The sequence below is a fragment of the Aquarana catesbeiana genome, linkage group LG08 (assembly GCF_042186555.1).
Source record: "Aquarana catesbeiana isolate 2022-GZ linkage group LG08, ASM4218655v1, whole genome shotgun sequence".
Taxonomy (NCBI): Eukaryota; Metazoa; Chordata; class Amphibia; order Anura; family Ranidae; genus Aquarana; species Aquarana catesbeiana.
In genome coordinates this window covers 213,699,175-213,724,081 of record NC_133331.1, presented here as the reverse complement: position 1 = coordinate 213,724,081, position 24,907 = coordinate 213,699,175, and the positions used below count along the sequence as shown (strand labels likewise).

The following is a 24,907-nucleotide window of genomic DNA, read 5'->3' as shown; positions in this document are numbered from 1 at the left end:
TATTCATGGACACAGACTCTCCACAACACCAGTCGCCATAGGAATGTGGACCTTCGTGTCTGCGTGAAGGGAGGACAGAACGAAAACATTCTTATTATCCCTCCACTAGACACATTATCCCTCCACTAGACACATGTACCGCCAAGGATCATACCACAACCAAGCATCAATACACAGTGAGCCTCACTGTGTATTGATGCTTGGTTGTGGTATGATCCTTGGCGGTACATGTGTCTAAGATCATAGAAAATTATTTTTAAGTGCAGTGGAATAAGGGCCCATTTAGATCTATGCATGTGCGTGTTGGGGTGCTTTTTTGCAGTGTTATGCAGTGGATGTCTGGCTGGGATCTGTGCTACAGCAAGGGGCAGTGAGTCCCCCTCCCCCTCTCAACGAGTGGTTTACCTGGATTGGGTCAAGTGGAAGGATACAGGCACCGGTGGGATTGGAGCGATTAAAGGCTGAGGATTAACATCACACGCTCATACCCCTGCAGGGGCAGGGCCCTCTGGTGAGTGCAATCAAATTGTGGGAAATTGCTAAAAGCTATTGCACGGCTCTCCATTATTAAAGAAGAATCTCCTGGGAAATACGTTATATGATTTGCATGAGAATTTATTGCACTGCACATTGCATCACCATTATGAACTTTTATATTAAATAGTATATGGGACTATATATATTTTTTTGATACACATTTTTTATATAATAGATTGTTTTTAATTTTTAACATTTTTTGCACATTATTGCACTGTGTGTATTGCACTGTGGTCTGATAACCACGGTTTTTCTATATTTGGCACTTGTCACTTTGCATTTTTAATTAGTGGATTTGGCTAACACAGCCTATTGGATGGGATTATAATTGTTTGTATATATAGTTGACAATTCAAACAAGGATTTATCACCTTATAATATTTATTAATTTTTGGTCAATTCACATTTTTTTATTTTTTATCTTCTATCTATGTAGGATTGTATCACGCACTAAAGCACCTGTCACTTTAAAACACTCACACTTACACTCTCTGTTTTTACACAGCGCCATCCCCTATATTTTGACTTTAATATTAGTTTAGTGTCAGTCTAGGGATAGTGTGAGTGTAGCTAGAGTAGGGACAGCTCAGATAGTTTCACTGTAGTGTAGTGAGACCGTGTCATTCATACATACATTGTCCGTGTCAGTACTCTTTACATTAGTGTATAGCTAGAGTAGGGACAGTTCAGATAGCGTCAGTGTAGTAATGGTTAAACACTGTCTATTTGATTGCATTACTGCCAGTTTAACGCCATATAATTCTGTGTGCGTTACTGTCAGTTTAACGCCATATAGTTTTGTGTGCGTTACTGCCAGTTTAATGCCATACAGTTTTGTGTGCATTACTGCCAGTTTAATGCCATATAGTTTTTTGTGCGTTACTGCCAGTTTAACGCCATATAGTTTTGTGTGCGTTACTGCCAGTTTAAGGCCATATAGTTCTGTGCGCCACTGTATGTTTGGCGCATTATATTGCAGTATATTATAGACGAAGGGAAATGAACTGAGTGGTGGTATCTATAATCTCACTCTGGTTGAACTAAGTAAAAAGGAAATTAACATTCTGAATGCAGGACTCAAATGCACATAAAAAAACGATTAATAAGTTTAACGTATACATAGACATCCATAAATATATTAGGAAAATGAATATGAAGAAATATTTCTTAGCAAATAATTTTAATGTAAGAAATAGAAAAGGACAGGACACGGTAGAATAGATAGTGGTCTTAATAATAGATCCCTTTTCAACCCTCCTCCGGCCTTCCAACCATCATGTTGAGGTTTTTAAACAATTGGTCCTTAGGGACTTAGTATAACCCCTAAAAAGAATGTTCACCCCAAATATATCCAGGAGGGTATTAAGGCACTTGAGGATAGGAAAAATGTCATTAAACGCCCTGCTGACAAGAGGGGGGTGGTAGTTATTGACAAAAACCATGCTTTCTGATAGAGATACTTATTCTCAATTGGATAGAGATCCAACTAGTAGTTACAGCAGGGGTGTCCAAACTATGGCCCTCCAGCTGTTGCAGAACTACACTTCCCATGAAGCATTGTAAAACTCTGAAATTCACAGACATTACTAGGCATGATGGGAATTGTAGTTCCTGAACAACTGGAGGGCCATAGTTTGGACACCCCTGAGTTACAGGATGGGCCTTTTTAATTTGATTGATTATGGCTACTACATGAGGGTGCTATCCAAAAAAGAAAAATTATATCTAACTCCTAGCTTTAACTGTATTCCTATGATTTACACTCTACCAAAGATTCAAAAGGATTCGGTGAAACCTCTAGCTAAACCTATAGTAAATGGGATTGACTCGGTGACATCAAGAATCGGTCAATACTTAGACCATTTTCTACAGACGAGTGTTTCTCTTACTAAGGCCTATTTGAAAGATGCTACCAACTTTTTTTGCAATTAATCAAAGAAGTGGTTTCATCTGAAAATGCTGAGGTATATTTAGTAAAGGCTGATGTATCATCACTGTACACGATTATCCAACATGATGATGAGTTACTAGCTTTGAATTGGGCATTCAGCCAAAGGAAGGATATCCCTCTTATCCAGAAAAAAATTCTCGGAATGGCTTTAGAGTTTTGCCTTTCGCATAACTATTTTTGGTATGCTGGCAAATTCTATAGCCAGAGACGAGGAGTAGCGATGAGTGCTAAATTTGCGCCAAGCCTTGCTGATTTATTTATGAGTGAGTGGAAAGACAAATGGATCTATGCACGGAGGAGGGAAGAACTAGTCTTTTACCAACACTACATAGATGATTTGTTCTTTGTATGGCAAGGATCGGAGGCCTCACTAATAAAGTTCTCGGTATGGTTAAATACCAATGCCAATAACATCAAGTTGGAATTTAATTGGAGTAGTGAACTGATAAATTATTTAGATGTAACAATTATGAGAAACCAAAATGGATTGTGCACTAAGGCTTTCTTCAAGGCGACAGATCGGAATAGTTATATTCCCATTAATAGTGGACATCATCCATTATGGCTTTGTAACATCCCTAGGGGTCAGTTTTCATATATTCCTAGGAATTGCTCCTCAGATGTAGACTATGCCACACAATCTCAACAGGTCAAGACCCATTTTGTTGAAAAGGGATATAACTCGCAATTTCTGGATAAGCTGATACATGAAGTTGGAGTGGCAACCCAGGATTCCTGTCTTGTACCTAAAGAAAAAAGTGACAATAGGAAGCATGGATGGGGCTTTATTAGCAACTTTCACAAACAATTTAGGGAAGTAGAATCCATTTTCAGAAGGCACTGAAGCATTCTGAGAATGGATAAAATACTGTCCAAGGAGCTCCCAGATCTCCCTCCTTTTATTTATAGAAGGACGTCATCTTTTGGTGATAAAGTGGTAAAAATGGTTATGGATAGGGATGAGCTTCGAGTTCGAGTCAAGCTCATGTTCAACTCGAACATCGGCTGTTCGCCTGTTCGCCGAACAGCGAACAATTTGGGGTGTTCGCGGCAAATTCGGAAGCCGCGGAACACCCTTTAAAAGTCTATGGGAGAAATCAAAAGTGCTATTTTTAAAGGATTATATGCATGGTATTATCATAAAAAGTGTTTGGGGACCTGGGTCCTGCCTCAGGGAACAATGCAAAAAGAAGTTTTAAAAATGGCCGTTTTTTCGGGAGCAGTGATTTTAATAATGCTTAAAGTGAACCAATAAAAGTGTAATATTCCTTTAAATTTCATACCTGGGGGGTGTCTATAGTATGCCTGTAAAGGGGCGCATGTTTCCTGTGTTTAGAACAGTTTGACAAAAAATGACATTTCAAAGGAAAAAAAGTCATTTAAAACTACTCGCGGCTATTAATTAATTGTAGGTCCGATATTACACATAAAAGTTCATTGATAAAAATGACATGGGATTTCCCCGCAGCGGAATCCCAAACCAAAATTTAAAAAAAAAATGGCTTGGGGGTCCTCCTAAATCCATACCAGGCCCTTCAGGTCTGGTATGGATATTAAGGGGAACCTTGCGCCAAAATTTAAAAAAAATGGCGTGGGGTCCCCCCAAAAATCCATACCAGACCCTTATCTGAACACGCAACCTGGCAGGCCGCAGGAAAAGAGGGGGGATGAGAGAGCGCCCCCTCTCCTGAACCGTACCAGGCCACATGCCTCCAACATTGGGAGGGTGCTTTGAGGTAGCCCCTCAAAGCACCTTGTCCTCATGTTGATGAGGACAAGGGCTTCATCCCCATAACCCTTGGCTGGTGGTTGTGGGGGTCTGCGGGTGGGGGGCTTATCAGAATCTGGAAGCCCCCTGGGACCCCCCCAGATTCCACCCCCCTGTGTGAAATGGTAATGGGGTCAAAAGTACCCCTACCATTTCAAAAAAAAAGTGTCAAAAATTTTAAAAATGACAAGAGACAGTTTTTGACAATTCCTTTATTTAAAGTCTTCTTCTTTCCATCTTCTTCAGGTCTTCTTCCTGCTTCCTTCGGTTTCTTCCTCCATTTTCTTCTTCCTCCATCTTCTTCTTTCTCTGCTTCTTCCTCCGATCCTCTGTTTCTTGCTCCGGTGTTCCTGTCCGGCATCTTCCTCTGTGGCGTCTTCTTCCCCACTTCCTTCTTGGGCCGCTCCGCATCCATGGGAGGCTCCTGCTGTGTGACACTTCTCTTCTTCTGACACTTCTTATATAACGAAGGGTGGATAAAAGGTCCAGAGTTCATTTCAAGTGTGCTATTTGCATTTGGAATCTGTTGCTGTCAACTCTCAATATGACATCCAAAGAGCTGTCACTATCAGTGAAACAAGCCATCATTAGGCTGAAAAAACAAAACAAACCCATCAGAGAGATAGCAAAAACATTAGGTGTGGCCAAATCAACTGTTTGGAACATCCTTAAAAAGAAAGAACGCAACGGTGATCTCAGCAACACAAAAAGACCCGGAAGACCACGGAAAACAACTGTAGTGGATGGAGTACTAAATTGGGGTGATTGGCGCTGTTCGACTGGGTCAACTATGATGTACACAAAAAATATGAGTGTAAAATAAAAAATATGAGTGTGAAATAAAAAATAAAATAAAAAATTATGTGTATATAAAAATGGTAAAGTTCCGAACGTGTAAACAAAATTTAAGTGCATGTGTAAATAACCTAACCACAATCTGTAGTACCACATAGAATGCAAACACTGAAAAAATAAAGTGATACAAATTTAAATCATTCCAAAAAGGTGAATATATAAATATGAAAAAATATTATAAAAATTAATTGAAAAACACTAATGGTAAAATCCTTTGCTGATAAGTACACACAATAGTGCTACAACATATTAGTAAAACTCCTTTGCTCATATGTACACACAATGGTGCTTAAACCATAAGAAGTGAGTGATCAGTTCATAAAACAAGTGTCCCCAAAAAGAAAATCCATAAAAAGTTCTCCTTAAAGTGCAGTAATGTGCCTCTTCATTCACATGACAATATTCCTGGTGTGGTGAGTGCTCCCAGCCTTCCAAAGGACCCCCACTTGTGCCCTCACTCACCGGAAAGATTCACCCCTGCAGGGGTATCAAGCCTGTAAACTGTGTCCAGCAGTAATGGTCCGTGGTGACAATCCTCCGTTCTCCTCTCCTTATCTGATATCCCGATCACCTCCAATCACTCCCCGATATCAACATCCATCTGCACTCATTCTGTACATCGCGGAAAATAATGACGTTTTTGGGGGAGGTGGCCTTGTTGCCTCCCCTGTTGGAGTGAGGGTAGCCTCCTTTCTTCCCTTGTGGTGGCTTGGCTGGAGCCTCCAGGTAGGGTAGGAGGAGCCAGGTGCCGACGCTTTCCGGGGACGGCCGAACCCGGAAGCCTTATTGTTTCTGCTGCTATTTTCGTTTTAAATGTAAGTTACTACTTATGTCATATTAAACTTTGATTGAATTACTACACTATGGGAGCATCTTCTTCTTCCTTATTATCATTCTGGGGTCTGTGTGAGCGGTGGTGACTACTATAGAAAGCTTGACCCACGCACACCCTCTGGAGGAGGGGGACAGCTTCTGGACCTTCATCCTTTGCTAGAAGCATTAACCATCTGCTTGACTTGGCCCACTGGGGGCCGCCAATTGAGGTGAGAGGCTGGGGGAAACACCTGTGTGCCGCACCAGTTTTTAAGTGAATGAATTCAGCACAAAGTCACCTTTTTTGGCACGTTACTATTGACTATTTTTATGGACATTAATGCCCCGTACACACGGTCGGAATTTGTTCGGACATTCCGACAACAAAATCCTCTGATTTTTTCCGACGGATGTTGGCTCAAACTTGTTTTGCCTACACACGGTCGCACAAAGTTGTCGGAATTTCCGATCGACAACCACGCGGTCACGTACACCACGTACGACGAGACTAGAAAAGGCCGGTTCAGAACCAAGCGCGGCATCCTTTGGGCTCCTTTTGCTAATCTCGTGTTAGTAAAAGTTTGATGAGAGACGATTCGCGCTTTTTCAGACTCGTGGCTTTCAGATTGTTTTCTGCCGTTCAGTTTGTGCTTGTGGGTTTGTATTTGCTCTTCAGTGCGTGCAGTCAGTTCGTATCGGAGTTTTCTGTGCGATCTTGTCCGCTCGTTGCTGTTTTTCAGGTCGCTCTTCACAGGCCTTGCTGTTCTTCAGTGCGTTCTGTTACTTCGTTCTGAGCAGCCGACCGTTTTCTAGCCATGTTTCGTATGCGTACTCCTCGTAGAGTTCGTGCGGGGGCTTGGTGTTGGGGTCCTGACCTTGACACAAGTCCAGTCCATGAACAGGGTGAGGAGGAGTTCATGGACCAAGAATTGGTTGCTTCAGCGTGACCAGTTCTCTCATATGCCTTTGCACTGTGAGATCCGTGAGAATAATCCTGATGATTTCAGGAACTTTCTCCGGATGACGGACCCCGTATTTCACCGTTTGTTGGCTTCGCTGACCCCCTATATCAGCAGGCAGGATACCTCCATGAGGCAAGCCATCACTCCGGAGCAGAGGTTGGTTGCTACCCTGCGGTATTTGGCCACAGGGAGAAGCCTGCAGGACTTGAAGTTCTCGACAGGCATCTCCCCCCAGGCTCTTCTTTGTGGACATTTACTGCTTGTGTTTGTTTTAGCTGACCCTGACAGAAATGTGTGGAGTGCAGAAAATATTGTGATTGTGTAACCTTATACAAAGCACTGTTGGCTGTTATTTACTAAATGCAAAGACACTTTTCACTACAAGTGCACTTGCAACTGCACTGAAACTGCACTTGTAGTGCAAAGTGGATTTGCCCTTAGGAAATTACCCCCATTTTCTCATAAAACAACAATTACATCACCCCAAAAGTGTTGTAGCGTTAAGACAATAATCCACACATTCTTGATGAGCAATCTTTTTAATACCAGCACAATCACATGTGCATTTACGAAAGGTTTTTCTGACAAACCAACATGTTTGTTGTATAACAATTTTTGTGGTGTCATTATCCAAAATCAAAATGTGCATTTTTTAGAAAACAGGCCTGTGTAAAACCCACAAGAAAGACACAAATCTTGATCTTACAAAGTTCACATTTGGTAGAACTTGAAGGCAATATCAGACATGAGTATTTAGGAACTGTGTTTGATATTGCGTTCAGATGGGGGGAAATCACCCCAGGAAAAGCCAAATTTGGAAGATGCACACAAATTTCCCAATGTCAACATGTGCTATCTGCCATCATGGGGGATGAAGGGATGTGTTTTTGGGGAGAAAGCCCTTCCTCACTGCTACTTTATTATTGAGGAAGGGGTTGCACCCCCAAAACGCGTCCATTGATCTCCCGTGATGGCAGATAGCACATGTTGGCACACTGTGTGCATCCTCCAAATTTGGCTTTGGGAAAAATCACAAAAACATTTCGCACATTGTAGCAGACAAAAGAAGAAAGTGATTTTGAGGGGCTTTAAACTCGCCCCAAAACATCAATGATGTTTTTATATTTTGGAATAACATCATTGATGTTTTGCTTGATGTTTTCCAATTGTAAATTACACCCCATGATCTCCCCGATCAGGATCTGGGCACTTTCGGTTGTGAAAGGATCTTCATCCACAACCTCACGATCACCTAAAAAGAAAGGAAACCCAAAATAAATTAGGTCTAAAAAAAATGCCGCCATCTATCTCTTATCTGAGCCTGTGGTCGCAGACACTCACCTGTTGTGGTGACTACTTCCACCACGTCTTCATCCTCCTGCTCATCTTGTGTTGGGGGGATTTCCCCTTCTTCCAGAGGGGGGGGGTCTCTGGTCTCCTGGGATGAGGGGTGTCCTCCGAGTCTTTTCTCCCCTATGTAAAACAAAAATGGTATAATTAGCACACAGATATTTGATGGCAGAACTTTAAAGATGAAACATTGCTTGGAAGTGGGGTACAATTGTCTATTTTAGCAGAGTTCCAAGATGTAGCTTTTTTAGTGTCCTTTGTCAAGCTGCAATACTTTACCTGTTTGGTACAAGCTTCACAGATGTAGCCCCCCCTATAGTATACACTGGAGCACCTGTGTGGCCCCCCTAATAAAAATGGTGTTCTTGTGTCCCACACTAGTGCTCCAGTGTCCAGATGTGAAAACAGCTGCTGAGTGTCCTCTCCTTACACAGAATCTAATTTGCATTTCATTCTAGTAACAAAGCCATCTACACAACCCAATTCTTTGAAGACAAGTATAGGGCCTCAAAATGGTGGCCAAATGCATATGGCCTAAACAATGGTATTTTATAGTCCGAAAATGATCTTGGCCGAGAATGATCTTGGCCTTTCGGACATTGTGGTTGGGGTAAGGCCCTTACTTTCCATCATAGTCGGCCTTCTTCAGGATGTCCACCATTTCCAACATCTCCCCAAAGGACATATTTGAGTCCTTTAATCTCCTTCTGGATCGGGACGTTTCAGGCTCCGGCCTTTCCTCCTCCTCCTCGTTGCTGTACTTAGCACTATCCTGCTGTCTATCCGCCATGTGCTCTTCCTCCACTGCGCCGAACAAAAAGGGGCGGGGAATAGAATAGAAAGAACGTCAGGGGCGGGCGGAGTTATACGCATGCGCAGTGTGTATAAATCGTAACGCGCGCGTCTTACGTACGATCTGTGAGCGGAGGAAGGAGCATCGGAGACGCCGATCGTGCTAACGAAGGTAGGATCTAAACTTGGGCCTATACTGCTTCGAAATTGAAGCCTATATTGTAACAAGATTAGGGGAGTTTGGCCTGACATTAGGGTTTGTCTTGTGTTGTGTCTTGCAGAGAAAATGGATGGGTTCAACGACCACAATTTCCTGCCCCTGTTTATTGACAAGTACAGAGAGCTGCCCTGTCTGTGGCAGGTCAGACACCCCCACTATAACCACAAACAGAAGAGGCAGGCAGCGCTGGAGAAACTGCTGGAGTTGGTGAAGCCGGTGGTCCCCACAGCAACCATCCCTTATTTAAAAGCTAAAATTGGTGGCCTGAGGAGCACATATCTGAGGGAGCGCAAGAAGGTCACAGATTCCCAGAGGTCCGGAGCTGCAGCAGATGACATTTATGTCCCCAGGCTGTGGTACTATGAGAGACTGCGATTTCTGTCAGACCACACTGAAGTCAGGGAATCCCTCTCTACTCTTCCTTCCACGCTTCCTTCCACACCAGCTGAGGCTTCTGATGTCCAACCTGGGCCTTCCAGCCAGGAAGAAGTGGAGGAGCCAGGCTGGAGTCAGGTATAGCATTCTTCTACAGATTTCTGGTCAATCAATAAATGATGTTTATTAGATGTTATTATTGATCACTAATTGCTGCTTGAAAGTGTTTTACATATCAATAGACAGTAGTGGGCACCCAAAATTGGGACAAGAATGCAAAATGCTGGGCTCAGAAGGATAGTCTGTTATATTTGTTAACATTGAATTTGCAGCAGCCAGGAGGTGAAAATTGTGTGTGATTGATGAAAACAATACTAAAACTATGTCCCTTTTTCATACACAGGAAGACCTCAGCCAGGAGGAGGCTGTGGAATGTGGCAGTCAGGAGGAGGCGGGGATTAGTGGCAGCCAGGTGGAGGCAGGGCTAAGTGGCAGCCAAGAGAAGCCAGGGACAAGTCGCAGCCTGACTGAGTCTCAGGTCCCTCCCCTCCGCCTGCCATATAAAAGGGCCAGGAAGGCCACTCCCAGTCCTGTGCAGGATTCAGCGTACAGGCTGATCCAGGAGGCTTCTGCGTCCCTCAGAGCCTTCCCCAGTCCTGAAGAGGCCTTTGCCTGCATGGCTGCCACCAAATTGCAGGGCATGCAGGAGGGCCAACGCAAGATTTCTGAGGACCTGATTTATAAAGTCCTTCGTAAGGGGGAGAGTGGGGAACTGACACCCAAGACGGATGTCATTGAGATGGACCATCCTCCTCCTCCTCCTCCTCCTCCTGCTGCCACAACTCCACCACCACAGCCAAAGGCTGGAAGGAAGCATGGAAAGAAGACCAAAGAGTGATGACCCTGGGTTCAGTCTGGTCTGACAGAAGATGCAGTCTCTCGTATGACCACAGCCTGGGGACACAGATGTCATCTGCTGCTTTCCGGATCTCTGGGACTTCTGGACCAGACTGCCCTCCCTTAGATAAGGACTCCTCAGGCCACCAATTTTGCTTTTAAATAATTGATGTCTGCCCTGGTGGTCCAAGGCTTTGCCCACTTCTGCAGTTTCTCCAGCGTTGCCTCCCTCTTTGTTTATAGTTGTGACCCCTTAATAAAATATTTTTAGGTAAATTCTACTCTCCTGTGTGTGTTTTCATCCAAAAAGGACAGTTTGTTGGTGAGTATTCAGGTACATTTCTAAAGTACAATGTGAAATTAACAAGGGACAACAACACCAAACAATCTCCTCCTACAGATTAAATAGAACAACATATCAATGGTGTTGTGGGAACTTGTCACAAAAAACACACAAACATTTTCGGGAGTACAAATCAAAATCACCAAAAAAAAAAAAAAAAAAAAAAAAAAGAGAAACACAAAAAAAGATTCTACATTAAAGTAAAAAAAAAAAAAAATATGTTGTCAGATGTGAGAAATCATAATATATTGAGGGAATCCCGATAAATAGTAACGAAAAAAGTTTGTGAGAAGTGTGTGTGAATATGAGCATCAAAACGACTTAATTCTTGTCACATTATAAAGAAGAAGAGAGTGCGCTGTATTAAACCATTTTGAACATTGCAGCGTGACGAAAGTGCTTTATCCATTACGAACGCTAAGTTTACCAGAACGAGCTGTCCCGTGTCGGAATTTCTTCTGAGCATGCGTGGCACTTTGTGCGTCGGAACAGGCCACACACGGTCGGAATTGACGCGATCGGATTTTGTTGTCGGAAAATTTTATCTCCTGCTGTCCAACTTTGTGTGTCGGAAAATCCGATGGAAAATGTCAGATGGCGCCCACACACGGTCGGAATTTCCGACAACACGCTCCGATCGGACAATGTCCATCGGAAAATCCGACCGTGTGTACGGGGCATAAGAGTCACACTGCATGAAGCAACATTTATTTGGACTTGATCACATTATCTGTCACAGTTTTATTTTTAAAGGATTTTTTTAGGTGGGAGGGGTGTGGATTTTGGAGCCATTTTCAGAGTCGCATTCATATATGCATGTATTTACACAATTGTCACCATTGTTTTGCACTTGATCACTTATTTATAGATGTGGGGTGCAGAGTTGCATCTTTTAATTTAGTATTTCATTGCAGTTTTTTATGCACCATTCATCCACCAGTAATATTTATTCCTTTTATTTTTTTGGTTATATTTTCACATATTGTGTTGAGGAATATTCTGCACATTGTATGATATATTTTGAGGAATTGCCATTTATTTATTCAGAATATTTTATTCACCATTAATACTTATTTCAAATTTCTGGTCACATTTTCACATGGTGTGGTTTAGGAACAATATGCACACTGGATGATTTATATTTTCACCAGCATTTAACACTTTATTATATTTGGCTGCTTCTACGGGAGAAGGGAGTAGCGAATACTGAAGTGCAGTGTTCATGTTAGCATAACATGCACACTGGTTCATGTTTATCTTTTGCAGGTGCTTATTGGTTGCTACACCTACTATAGGCAATACGTGCATTGTGTATTAAGGAAGTATTTAGATTCATGCTACTTTGAGATTCTTTTTCCATCATTGTGAGTGGTACACTTAGATTAGCGCCACATACCTTTTTACCATTATTAATGGCTGTGTGTTGTGTTATTTTGAGGGGACAGCAAATTTACACTGGTATACAAGCTGTACACTCGCTACTTTACATTGTAGCAAAGTGTAATTTCTTCAGTGTTGTCACATGAAAAGATATATTAAAATATCTACAAAAAAGTACGGGGTGTACTCACTCTGGTGAGATATTGTATATATATACAATTATTAGTAATATATATATATATATATATATATATATATGTCAAGCCTACTATGGGTCAGCTCTGCCCCCTCAGACCCCTCCAGGACCACCTCTTTTCTAGCCCATAAAGGGTGGCTGGCTGCCCACACCAGTGTTCTTTTTTCGTCCTCGCTCCGGATGCCTTTTAAAGTTTATTTATTTTTTTTTCTCTTCTCCATCCATCCATCCATCCTGACGAGTTCAGCCTCTGCCAATTCAGAAGACCTCACCCACATAGGCTGTAAATCTCCTGAGGAGGTGGGTTCCCATGGTGCTGGGATTGTATGGTACAGTATAAATGACTGTGTATTACTGGAAAAGGTCACTGGCAGTATAAATGACTGTAAATACCTTTGTTAGGCAGGTACTGGCACTCTCTCCTTCCATGTTTTTGTGTGTTCAGGCAGTGGTTTGGCTCGCTGGGTCTTGTAGTTCACCTCCTCCACATGTACTCCTTTCAGAAAGCTCAGAGTTGTGCAGGTGAGGTCAGAGGTAGCTTCCTCTTTGGGTCGGTTCACACTACAACGACTTGGGATCCGACTTGTGAGCCCTCAAGTCGCCCCAAGTCGCCCCAAGTCACTTTGCATTGAGATTAGCATTGTAGTCAATGGGAGCGTCTTAACTGACACTACTGAAGTCGCTCCGACTTCAGAAAAGGTTCCTGTACTACTTCTATCCGACTTGTAGGTGACTTGTACCCATTCAACTCAATGGAAGTCACCTGCAAGTCGGATCCCCATCTATATGCAAGCGACTTGACAGGAAATAGAAAAAAAAAAGCTCATGCTGCCCCCTCCCTCCCTCCCTTCCTCCATCACTCTGTCACATGTCACTGTCACCATTGTGTCTTGCTGACAGTAGTATTGAGCAGAATGTCAGTGAGCAGAAGGGAGGTGGTTCACCGCGAGCCCATAGATAATGAATGTCTGATAAGGCTTGTGAGACAGCGCCCATGTCTCTATGATGAAGACTATCCCACATATAGAGATCAAATAAAGAAGGACAATGCGTGGCTGGAGATCTGCCGTGGGTCCTTTGAAGATTGGGACATGATGACCAACAGCCAACATAGTGAAAAACGTAAGTTAACAATTTTCTTATGTCTGTTTATTATGCGGGTGTTGTGCAATTAAACATTCCATACTATGGACGAATATGGACAACTATGTTTCCACTATTGTGTCCCCAAACATGCACGCATTTCCATCAATTTTTGTTTCGTTACTGCGACCTGAAGCAATATCTGTGTAATGTTGCACCTCAAATCGCAGTAGTGCAGGGACATAATTTGAAGTCGCTGTGATTTGAGGTCACACAGATATGCACGGTACTCATTGCAATACATGGAGAACAACTGTGGTACCACATGTCATACGACTTTTCTGGCCCAGATCGCATGAAAAGTCGCACAAGTGGAAACATAGCCAAATCATGGTGTATGCCTTGTCGTGTGACTATATTCATCGTGTACCACATGACATACGACTTTTCTGGCCCAGATCGCATGAAAAGTCGCACAAGTGGAAACATAGCCAAATCATGGTGTATGCCTTGTCGTGTGACTATATTCATCGTGTAGCACATGAGATATGACTTTTCTGGCCCAGATCGCATGAAAAGTCGCACAAGTAGAAACATAGCCAAATCATGGTGTATGCCTTGTCGTGTGACTATATTCATCAGGTACCATATGACATACAACTTTTCTGGCCCAGATCGCATGAAAAGTCGCACAAGTGGAAACATAGCCAAATCATGGTGTATGCCTTGTTGTGTGACTATATTCATCGGGTAACACATGTCATACATGTCATAATGAATGATCAATATCAATACAGCCCAAAACAAAGTATGATTTATTTTATTATAACAGTTTATTTATATGAAACCAACTAATAGTATGCGATACATTATCCACAGTATAGTAAAGTATTACAAAATTATTACAAAATTAAACTCAATACCTATACAGGCTTTCAACAAACAGCAAGATCAGAAAAATATATATTAAAATAACTGAGTAATTGGTTTATTAAATAGCATCCAATTGCCATTCTACTTCACCAGCCGGTGAAACAAAGTATGAAGTAAATGCCTCTCGAACACTGTTACCATCGCTAGATCCCCTAGTAGCACTGAGGTGTGCACTCTCCAGGTCATGCATTAGGGAATCCTCAAAACAGTACCCATCACGTACCCGAACAAAATTATGGAGCACACATGCTGCTTTGACAGCAATAATTGCGTTCTCAAGGTTTAAGGCAATAGGCGTGTGTAACACACGCCATTTATTAGCCAGAATTCCAAAGGTGCACTCGACCACCCTTCTTGCCCTTGTGAGACGGTAATTGAAGACTTTCTTTGGTGTACTCAGATTCCTGTTCAAGTAAGGCCTCATTAGGTGTTGCCCCAATGCAAAAGCCTCATCAGCTATAAACACATAGGGTAGTGGAGGTTCACTAGTGCCAGGAAGTGGACAGTTGTCAGGAATATGTAGCTGATTATTTCTTAGCATTTGACCAAGAGATGAATTTATAAAAATATGGGAATCGCAGCTACTTCCATATGATCCGATATCTATATAGCTGAAGCAGTAGTTTGCATCTGCCACGGCAAGCAGTACAAAAGAGCAATATTTTTTATAATTGAAGTACATACTTCCACTACCAACAGGCTTAATGACACGTATGTGCTTGCCATCTATGGCTCCAATGCAATTTGGTAAATTGCAACGACTCCAAAATACTCTTGCAATATCCTGCCATTTCTCTTGTGTCGGTCTCTTCATAACGATTGGGTTCAGCACGTCCCATATGATTTGGCAGGTTTCTCGGATAATGTAACTGATTGTCGACCTGCCCACCAAGAACTGATAATGTAGGCTAACTAGAGAATGACCGGTTGCAAGGTACCTGAAAGACAAAATACATAATTGGTTATTTTTCTATTTCTTTTTTGCAGTTTCAGCAATACAAGTTAGATAGAAGGGCCTGAGAGACTGCTATAAGCGTTATTTACCAAAATCTTGGAGGCCAGAAGTGGATCAGGCAATAAAAGGGTGGTACCCTATGTCCATGCAGAGGAGCTGGAATTTCTGAGACCGTGCATGGAGCTGAGAGAGTGAGATAACATATTTCATATTATAAAAGTGTTACTATACAGTTATATAAAGAAGGTTGTGCCTGACAGTATTATATCTTTATTACAGAACACAATCCAGTTGACAAGTGGCTCAGGAAGGTCAGGAGGCACCTCCGGAACCTCAAGGGTCGCAGGAACATTGCTCATTGGATGAAACAATGACCCAGGAGATGAACCCTGAAACATTGGATACACAGGAGACAGCTGGCCCTAGTCAAGTCCAAAGGCCTGAGCCACTGCAAGCAAGGTCAACACGCACTGCTAGACCACGTGGCAGGCGTGTTGACAACATGCAGAGATTTGCAGACCTCATGGATCAGCTAAATCAAAAATTGGACGATCTGGATTCTGAAGAGCATGCTTTCGGGCTCATGGTGGCTGGAATGCTTAAAAAAATACCAGAAGACAGACGCAATAACGCAAAGAAAGCGGTGATGGATCTACTAAATAAGCAATCTATTGCCTCCTCCCCAAATTTTGGACCGCCGCCACCATCCGGTCCTTATTATTACTCCAACCCTCCACCACCCAGAAGCCAACAGTATTACCCCTCTCGATTCAGGCCATACTCGGATGAGTATGGCAATATGCAAAATTTTTCCCGTCCACCAATCCCGTATCCATCACCGTCCCCGATTCCCTCCATCCTTGGTGCACCATCCCAAAGCCCTTCCACCAGCAGTGCCACCTCCTATTCCAAATATGTACCTTCATATCAACAATTATGAATAAACATTACATTTTACAAAATAGATCTAATGTTTGGTAGATCTAATGTTTGGGTTTATTCTTTGATTATTTTTATATTAAAATGTTTTAAGAAATTTATGGATGTTTGTGTGTTTCATTTGTTCATTTTTGTTTTTCTGAAGAATGATAATTAGCTAGGTGGATGCAGCATCGCACCAATGTTGTATCTGTCCACTGCCGCTTCTTCACACAGAACTGACTCAGCAAACCTTGTCGATAGCTCTGTTCTCTACTCTCCCTTAGCAGAAAGCTGCTGAATTTCACTCAGCAGGTCTCCAGCTCTACTCCTCCAGACTCCTAGGAGCGCTGAACTGTGGAGTAGCATGGAGCGGCTTGATAAGAGGAGTTCAGGCAGCTGGTGGATAAACAAGTTTAGCAGTCAACATAATGCGCTGAATGAACTGATCTTGGTGATGTCAGCGCAGAGCCGACTTCTGACCACTGTATGCTGAAAAGGGGTCACAGGAGTGCAAAAGAATTGCACTCATGTGACCCATTGGAGAAGCACAGTTACTTTTGTGCATCCAATTAAATATAGATTACCTTAGTGTAATAATCAGTCTTTCAGTAGGTGAGATACTCCTCCTCCATGATGTGTTCTGTCGCTCCAGATGGATGGAAAGCAGACCAAGCAATTCGTCAAAACTGTTAACAAAAAAAGATGGTAATTTAATATGCCCTATTCACTAGGGTCAATGATAAAAAAAACAGATATCTAAAAGGGGGCTCAGAAATACTTTATCTTGGAGTATAAAACAAATATATAAATCAAAGTGTAGTTAACCAGTGCCCATCAGCGCCACCTACCAGTGACCACAGTACTACCCATCCGTGCCTACAGTGTCACCTCACAGTGCCGCCTATCATTGAACTTCTGTGACAGCCACCTATCATTGCCCATCAGTGACACCCATTAATGCCAACCATCAGTGGCGTCTTATCAGTGCCCATCAGTGCTACCTTATCTGTTACTATCAGTGTCGCCTTATCTGTGTCCATTAATGCCCATCAGTGCTCATCAGTGCAGCCACATCAGCAAATCTTTTTGAATGAGAACATTATATATTATTTAATTATTATATATATTATATTATATATATATACATTATATATATATTAACCTTTTGCAAAATTATGTAAAGAACTATGAAACCTTTTTTTTTTGCATATCCACATATCACATTTTACTTACCTTGCGATAGACATCCTGGTATAATTGAAAAACTTGTCATCATAATCACGCAAATTTTCGAACATGGCCCAGAACTGGCCTCTGGTATCTCTGTTTACGATTATTGTATGTATCCAATATTGACTTCTTCTTCTCATCCTTATCCTCTGCTTCCTTTCTTCCTCCTCCTCTTCCACCAACACTGCTACACCAGCTGTTATGACAGCTGTCATTAAAGAACGCAAAGACAACATTCTCCTCGGTTTAATAGGGGACTTGGAAACAGGAAGAGAACAGGAACAAGAATTATGTCACAAAAGCTGATTAGCTATGATTGGCCACAGGCAAAGTCGCCTATACTGGGGGCGACTTGAAGTCGTGTTGTAAATCGTTACAAGTCGCGTTGCAAAGTCGCGCTGAAGTCGTGTTGCTCATGTGTGAATCGGGCCTTTGAGTTGTCTAGCAAACACCAGAATGCTCACTGCTGATTACAGCAGCCTCTGTACACTAGGCTGATCTCAATCTCCAGCTGGTCAATCTGCTTCTCTGCTCTGGTAAGCCTCCTTCCAGGTACTTCCTGCTATGTTACTTGTCTGTCAGAGTATTTTTATTATCCTGTACCTTCTAGGACTGAGGAATTATGCCTGCCTGCCTATCTGCCTTAAGCACTGAAGATTTGGATGGAGAAGTTTATTTTAATTGTAGTTATTTATTTATTTTTTAAAAGAGAGCACATCCTCTGTGTTTTACAAAGAGAAGGGCCCACTGCGAGATAAACTCCCGCAAAGAGGTTCCAAATCAGCATTCCAGCCTCAAAAGAGTAAAGAAGGGACTAGACATGACAAATCGCAGAGTCGCATGCAGCTGGATAGATGCCTGTTGTCACAGCATTCCAGATCTCCCTCGCTCTTACCTCACTTTAGTTGCTTGCACCCAAGCCAAGAGAGGTCAAGACATCAGACAGCTCAGGACAATGCTGCGAAAGCATGCCAGGTTAAATCCTACATTAAGCACGCAGTCAAGGAAGGGTTAAAGTATGTTTCAAGGAATCCTGATCATCCTGCTGTATCTTCACCATCTGTAGATTCAGATCATGTGTTTTCAGTGCGTTTTAACTCTGAAGTCAATAGCGATTCGGATCCATCTGAGGCTGAGATGGTCTCAGAATCGCATAAGTTTGATTTTTGCACTGGTCCTCCCCTTGGTGGAGGCTGTTAAGGAAAGAATCTTCGCCTCCAAATAAACAGCGAAAATACTACCCATATTTAAAGAGATCGTTACCCTCCTTCCCATTTCATTTCTGAAATTAAAAAAGTAATTGACGATGAGTGGTAGGGGCTGAGAAAAACCTCAATATGCATAATGGAGTATCGAAGCTGTACCTCTTGGGACACAACACCTAAGGTGGATGCTTCATTACGTATATTCGCCCGCGGAGTATTCGGTATCTTTTAGGAATCCTATGGATCACAAAGTAAATGCAGACCTAAAAAGGTTCTATAGTTTGGACAGCAACCTGCATACTGGTGGTAGCATTCACTCCTGTGGCAGCAGCACTTGGGCTGGGTTCACACCTGTGCGTTTTTTGGTGCGTTTTGCGGATTTGCACTAACGTCCATTTATCATGGTCTCCTATGGAACACGTTTTGTGGTGCAGTTCTGCGGAATGTGCTGGGAGTGCATGGGTGTGAATCCAGCCTTAGAGTGTGGGTAGCAGAGCTGGTGGATGGATGTTTGGATGAAAGTCTGGGAAGTGGCAGTTCTTCTCCTTTGCAGACTGCTGTAGAGTTGTGGCTGAAGTGGCTGTCGACCAGGTCAAGATGACAGCAAAGATAATGGCTCTTTAAGACACAGTAGCCCTTTCGGTTTAACAAGAGATCCAAAAAAGGATTCAGAGAGGCCAGGGCTTACAGACAGTTTTTCAGACAGTGGAGGGGAGCTGGTTCAACCTTCCAGAAACCTTCTAAGCCCAAGGCCAACAAAGCTCCTGGGTCTGTTTCCACTGCTGCATCCCCAGAGTCGCGCGATTTACACTGTGACTTTGCTGTGCGATTTGTGATGCAATGTCATTTGACCTGTGAAAACCATGTGAGAACAAATCGCACAGATGTCGGAACAAAGTAGTGCAAAAACCTTTTTTGGAGTCGCTGCTACTAAAGTAGCACCAATTAGAATGGGGCCCATTGAAATACATGAGTTTTGACTTGTCATGCGACTTCGCATGTGTCAGGTTGCACAACAACTCGCAGTAGTGGAGACAGAGCCTAAGGCTTCATTTAGGTCCTTCTGAAGCTGTCTCCGCTTGACCCTGTCAAGTAGGAGCAAGACTAGCCCAATTCAGGGGGGGTTTGGGCGGACAAATTACATAATGCCTGGATTGTAGTCGTCATTCGATCACGTTATCGCCTCGAGTTCAGAACAAGGCCCTCTCAGACCTTGTTCATAGAAACTGGACTTCCTACAGATTTGGAAAGGAGGCAATGTTTGCAAGGATATATAGGGGAGCTGTTGGCAGCAAGGGCCATCCTTCCAGTTCCAAGGCACAGATTGGGTCAAAGAGTATGTTCCCCTCTGTTTTTGGTCCCAGAGACTTCAGGGGGTTTTGGACCAGTTTTTGACCTCAAAGTCCTGAATTCTTACATGAAGGTTCCACCATTCAAAATGGAGTCATTGGAAATGATCGTTTCGATTGTGGAAGGCTTTCATTTTCATTTTTAATATCTCCCATTCGGTCTCTGCACGACTCCGAGAACGTTTTTTAAAGCTACTGTCTGCTGTCGTTGCAACTCTCAGGGTCAAGGGAGTGTAAATATTTTGTTATCTAGATAACATGCTACTTCTGGGTCCGTCAAATGAGCTCCTTCTAGTTCATGTGAATTCACCTGCAAAATACTAACTCTTTTCAGTTGGTTGATCAACTTTCGGAAGAGCCAGATGCATCTGACCCAAATGTTGGTGTATTTAGGAGTACAATTCAACACGGATCGGGGTTGTGTTTCTGTTCCTCAGTGGAAGGTCCAGGGGATCCAGTCTCAGACAAAGCAGTGATGGCCAGGCCTTCTATGATGCTGAAGGAATCCATTCAATATCTGGGGATTTTATCAGCCACAGGTCCAGTAGTCCTGTGGGTCAGGTGGCGCAGAAGGTTTCAATGCAACTTTCTTCAGTGGGATCATCTGCCAATTCCGATAATCTGGTCCCTGGTTGGTGGTCAGTAGCTCGCAATCTTTCCAGCTGAGTTCCGTTGAAGGCCTCAGAACCAATAGTGGTGTCGACCAATGGCAGGCTGCAGGGCACACTGCCTGGGACAGCAGGTTCAAGGCCAATGGTACCTTTGTGGGGTGAAGAGTTCAAATTTCCTGGGATTGGATGCTGTCTTGGTGTTCCAACCTATTTTGCGAGGTCGAGCTGTCAAGATTCTTTTGGACAACAAAACTACGGTGGCTTATGTGTCTCATCAAAGGGGCACAAGAAGTCACCCTCTCCTTCAGGTGGCATGCCAATCTTCCTCTGCACAGAGAAGAATCTCGGCTCTCTTACAGCATCTTAACTCCCAGGGCCTGGCAATGTTTTAGCAGATCGCTTGAGTCGAGGCTTTGGGGATCACAACAAATGGGGCCTCAACCCCAAGTACCTACGCAAGATCTTCAGGATCTGGGGGACGCCTTCGATAGATCTTATGGCATTGGAGAATTGTCAACTGCCTTGCTTCTTCACCCGGCCCTAGCATCCTTAGGCATTGTGTCAGGGGCTCTTTCCAGGTCTTGGAACTTCCCCTTGGTGTATGTGTTCCCGTCGCTTACATTGGCTCTCAAGATCCTGCTGAAGATTTAGCAAGAAAGGGTCACAGCAATAGTAGTCCTACCTTACTGGCTCAGGGAGCTGTGGTTCCCTCTCACTTGGAGGATAAAGTTGGGCTCACCAATCTCTCTGCCTCCTTGTCAAAATCTTCTTCTGCCGAGTGGGGCCTGACACCTGAACCGCAGGAGAATAAAGTTGATGACATTATTACAGGATCGTCAGAACTAATGTAACCTATCACCGGATCTGGAATACTACAGAAAGGGGTTGGGACCTTGGATCTCCTTCAGTATCTAACATTTTGGAGTTTCTACAGAGTAGTCTCCAAGGGTTAGCTTATAATTCCCTGAAGGGTCAAATCCCTGCCTTGTCGGCTATGTAGTGTACAAGATATGCTCTACATCCGTTGGTGATCTGATTTTTAGGGGCAGCCATAGAAATCAGTCCTCCATTGAAATAGTTTTTTCCAAAAGAGGACTTTACACTAGTCTTGGGAACATTGCTGGTTCCTCCATTTTTGATCAAGCTTTCTCTTGTTCATTATTTCTTTTAACAGTTTTGTTTTTTACTAGCCGTGGCCTCGGCCAGAAGAGACTCCAAGTTGTGCGCCTTCTCATCTAAAGAACCATATTGTTTGGTGCTCCCAGACAAGATAGTCCTTAGGCCGATACCAATGTATGAATTGCGAGGTCATTCTCCCAGCCTTTCCGGCGGATCAGCTGATGAGTGGAGTAGGTTAGACCTGGTCTCTGCGGTTTCAACCTACCTGAAATGGACTAAAAGCTTTGGCAAACAAGATCAGCTGTAGGTTTTCCCAATGGGGCCTAAAGGATATGCCAGCAACATCCAGAGTTGGGTCTTCCTGGTTTGTCAAGACCATGCATATTGCATACAAAACGCTGGGCCTTCCTCCTCCTTCAGAGATCAAAGCACATTCGACGAGGGGTATGACAGCATCCTGGGCATACGCGGAGGTCGGCCATGAGGTAGTTTGCAGACATGGGGAGGTCCAGGAATACGGAAAATTGTTGTCCATACTTATCGTAATTTTCCTTTCCTGGATCCTCCCCATGTCAGCCGGAGGATTCCCACCCAGTTTATCCGTCGCGAGGCGGGGTTTTTTTGACAGTTTATTCGCCTCAGGCGGAATTGCACAGAGGTGGGGGATTTTCTATCACAGTCACAGACTCTTATCTCTAGGTTCACCGAGAAGGGTTATGATAAAAACAAGCTAGTCCAAAAATTGGATAATGTTGTGACTCTTGATAGGAAGGTACTGGTGTTGAATGCCCCTAGAGTAGCCCAGGGTGAGCCTAAACAGATCAGGATGATCCTTGATTTTAATATTCAGCACAAGCAATTTGAAAAGATAGTACAGAAACATTGGCCCATTTTAAAACTTGACAGAACCTTGGGTCCGGTCCTCCCAGACCGACCATTGTTTATTTACAAAAGAGCTCCTTCTCTTAGAGATAGACTTGCGCCAGAGGTGATAGATCCCCCGGTTTACCCGGTGAATAGAATGCTTGGATTCCTTAATGGCTTTTATGCCTGTGGACACTGTCTGGCGTGTAAACAGGCTAGAAACAATGTAAAGAAGAGGAAGGAATTTGTGGCTTTTGCCACGGGTAAAAACTACAAAATCAAGGATTTGATTACGTGCAACACTGGCGGGGTGGTGTATATGTTGCAATGTGAGTGTGGCTACCAATATGTGGGTAGGACTTCTAGGCCCCTCTATGTAAGAGTCATTAACAACATTAAACGAGGACTCCGCACACACAATGTCTCCAAGCACTTCCGACTTTTCCATAACCATTATTTTTGGGTATTTGAGACAAAGGTTGGGGTCCCTTTAGGGTTGAACGTTGAGTTTGACCTTAATTGTTTTATTTCAGACCGTTAGTTTATGTTGGTTTCTAGCCCCTTACCTTTTAGAATAGTGGTCCATAATGTATATTTGTTTGTGGTATATGTATACATTCTAATTGTATTTGTGTACAGATGAGGTGGTTGTACTGATGACTTTTTATTATAATGTTTCTATCAAATTTATATTCATATATTTAACCCCTGTAGGTCCTACACGATATTACAGGGGGTGGCGATATGTGTATTTTGTTTGACTTTTTCCATTTCACTTTTCGTATATCCCTCTGGTGACAACTGGGAGGGAATAGCATTTGTTTTTGGTACACATTCTCCATCTGGAAGAGTGTGTAGGACACCTTAGGATGGATTCTGCCATAAGGGAGGGGGGTGACTTTATGAACTTCCCCCATATGCTTCAATTATAGCCTCTTTGGGGTATCCCCATAGGTACTTTTTGAGTAGCTTCCCTCCTCTTAGCTTTATAACTATATTACATTATTTTTATAATAATTTTTACTTTATTATAATTATATTTTTATTAACGTTAGCCTTGTTTCTTCTCCCTATGTCTGTTTATTTGCTAATTTTATGTTAGCCTGCTTGCCATTGTGGGTGAATGTTGTTATTACCCACGCTGACAGGCCAGAGGAATGAAGGAGGCGCTCTTGGGAGCGATTTCATGTTGTTGCCAAGGAGACTGGAGTTTGCATCTCGATCTGTCCAGGGGGTGACATGGAAGGGAGAGGCGGAGCGCGCATTGCATCTGCGCTCCCTGTTGCCGTTCACTTAGTCTGTGAGCAACGTGTATGAAAGGGGCGGTTTGTTTGTTGTGCTCCCGCCCCCCATCCCCATCTCCATACGAACGCCCCTTTAGAGGGCGGGCTTCTTCCCAGGACGCAGCAGCGTTAGCTGCCATTGAACGAGATGGATTTGCCTACAGCCACATCACCCTGAAAGCGTCCGATCTTGTCCGATCTCGGAGACTAAGCAGGGTGGGGCCTGGTCAGTACCTGGATGGGAGACCGCCTGGGAATACCAGGTGCCGTAGGCTTAAAATTTTTTTTTTTTGACCCGGAAATGGGGGCAGGCTGTCTTTCAGGACACAGCAGTGTTCACTGCTATTGGAAGATAAGGATTTGACCTGGAAATGCTTTAGCTCATAACATGGGAGGAATGGTGGCTGCCTATCAGTAAGTTATCAGTGTATTCAGCTTGCTTGTGCCCTATTAGATTTGTAGCCACTCCTGATTCTCTACTACGTAGTAGTTAAGTCCATTCACCTGTGTATTATTGGAGAGTGGGTGGGGTTTCCAATATCTTCATGAATTGTATGTGGAACCAGGATTAGATATAAGAGCTGACACATGGGCCCCCAATCAGATTCGCTGAGGAAGTCCACACGGACGATATGCGTGTGAGGGGCTCTGTGATGTCAGTACAGCCACCAATCTGGTTCATTTTATGCTGTATACTCCTGCACTGGGAAACAGTGCTTGCTTTGTGAGTAATATTTTTCTTATTTAATACATTTTATACCTTTTCGTATGGAGAGCACTATGTCCTGTTATTTTTGTTTCTAACATGATATATATCAACCGATGAGACTGAATTTGGGATACTGCCTGTGGACCCCTATCTCCATAGTCTACCCTGTGGAAGAGAATGCATGAGTGACCTTGCTGTTAACGCAG

At 43.2% G+C, this 24,907-nt stretch overlaps 1 pseudogene; it reads left to right on the top strand.

The window, feature by feature from the left end:
• Window positions 1-24,148: 24,148 nt before the first annotated feature.
• On the top strand, window positions 24,149-24,267 carry LOC141106929 (5S ribosomal RNA; annotated as a pseudogene).
• Window positions 24,268-24,907: the final 640 nt, after the last annotated feature.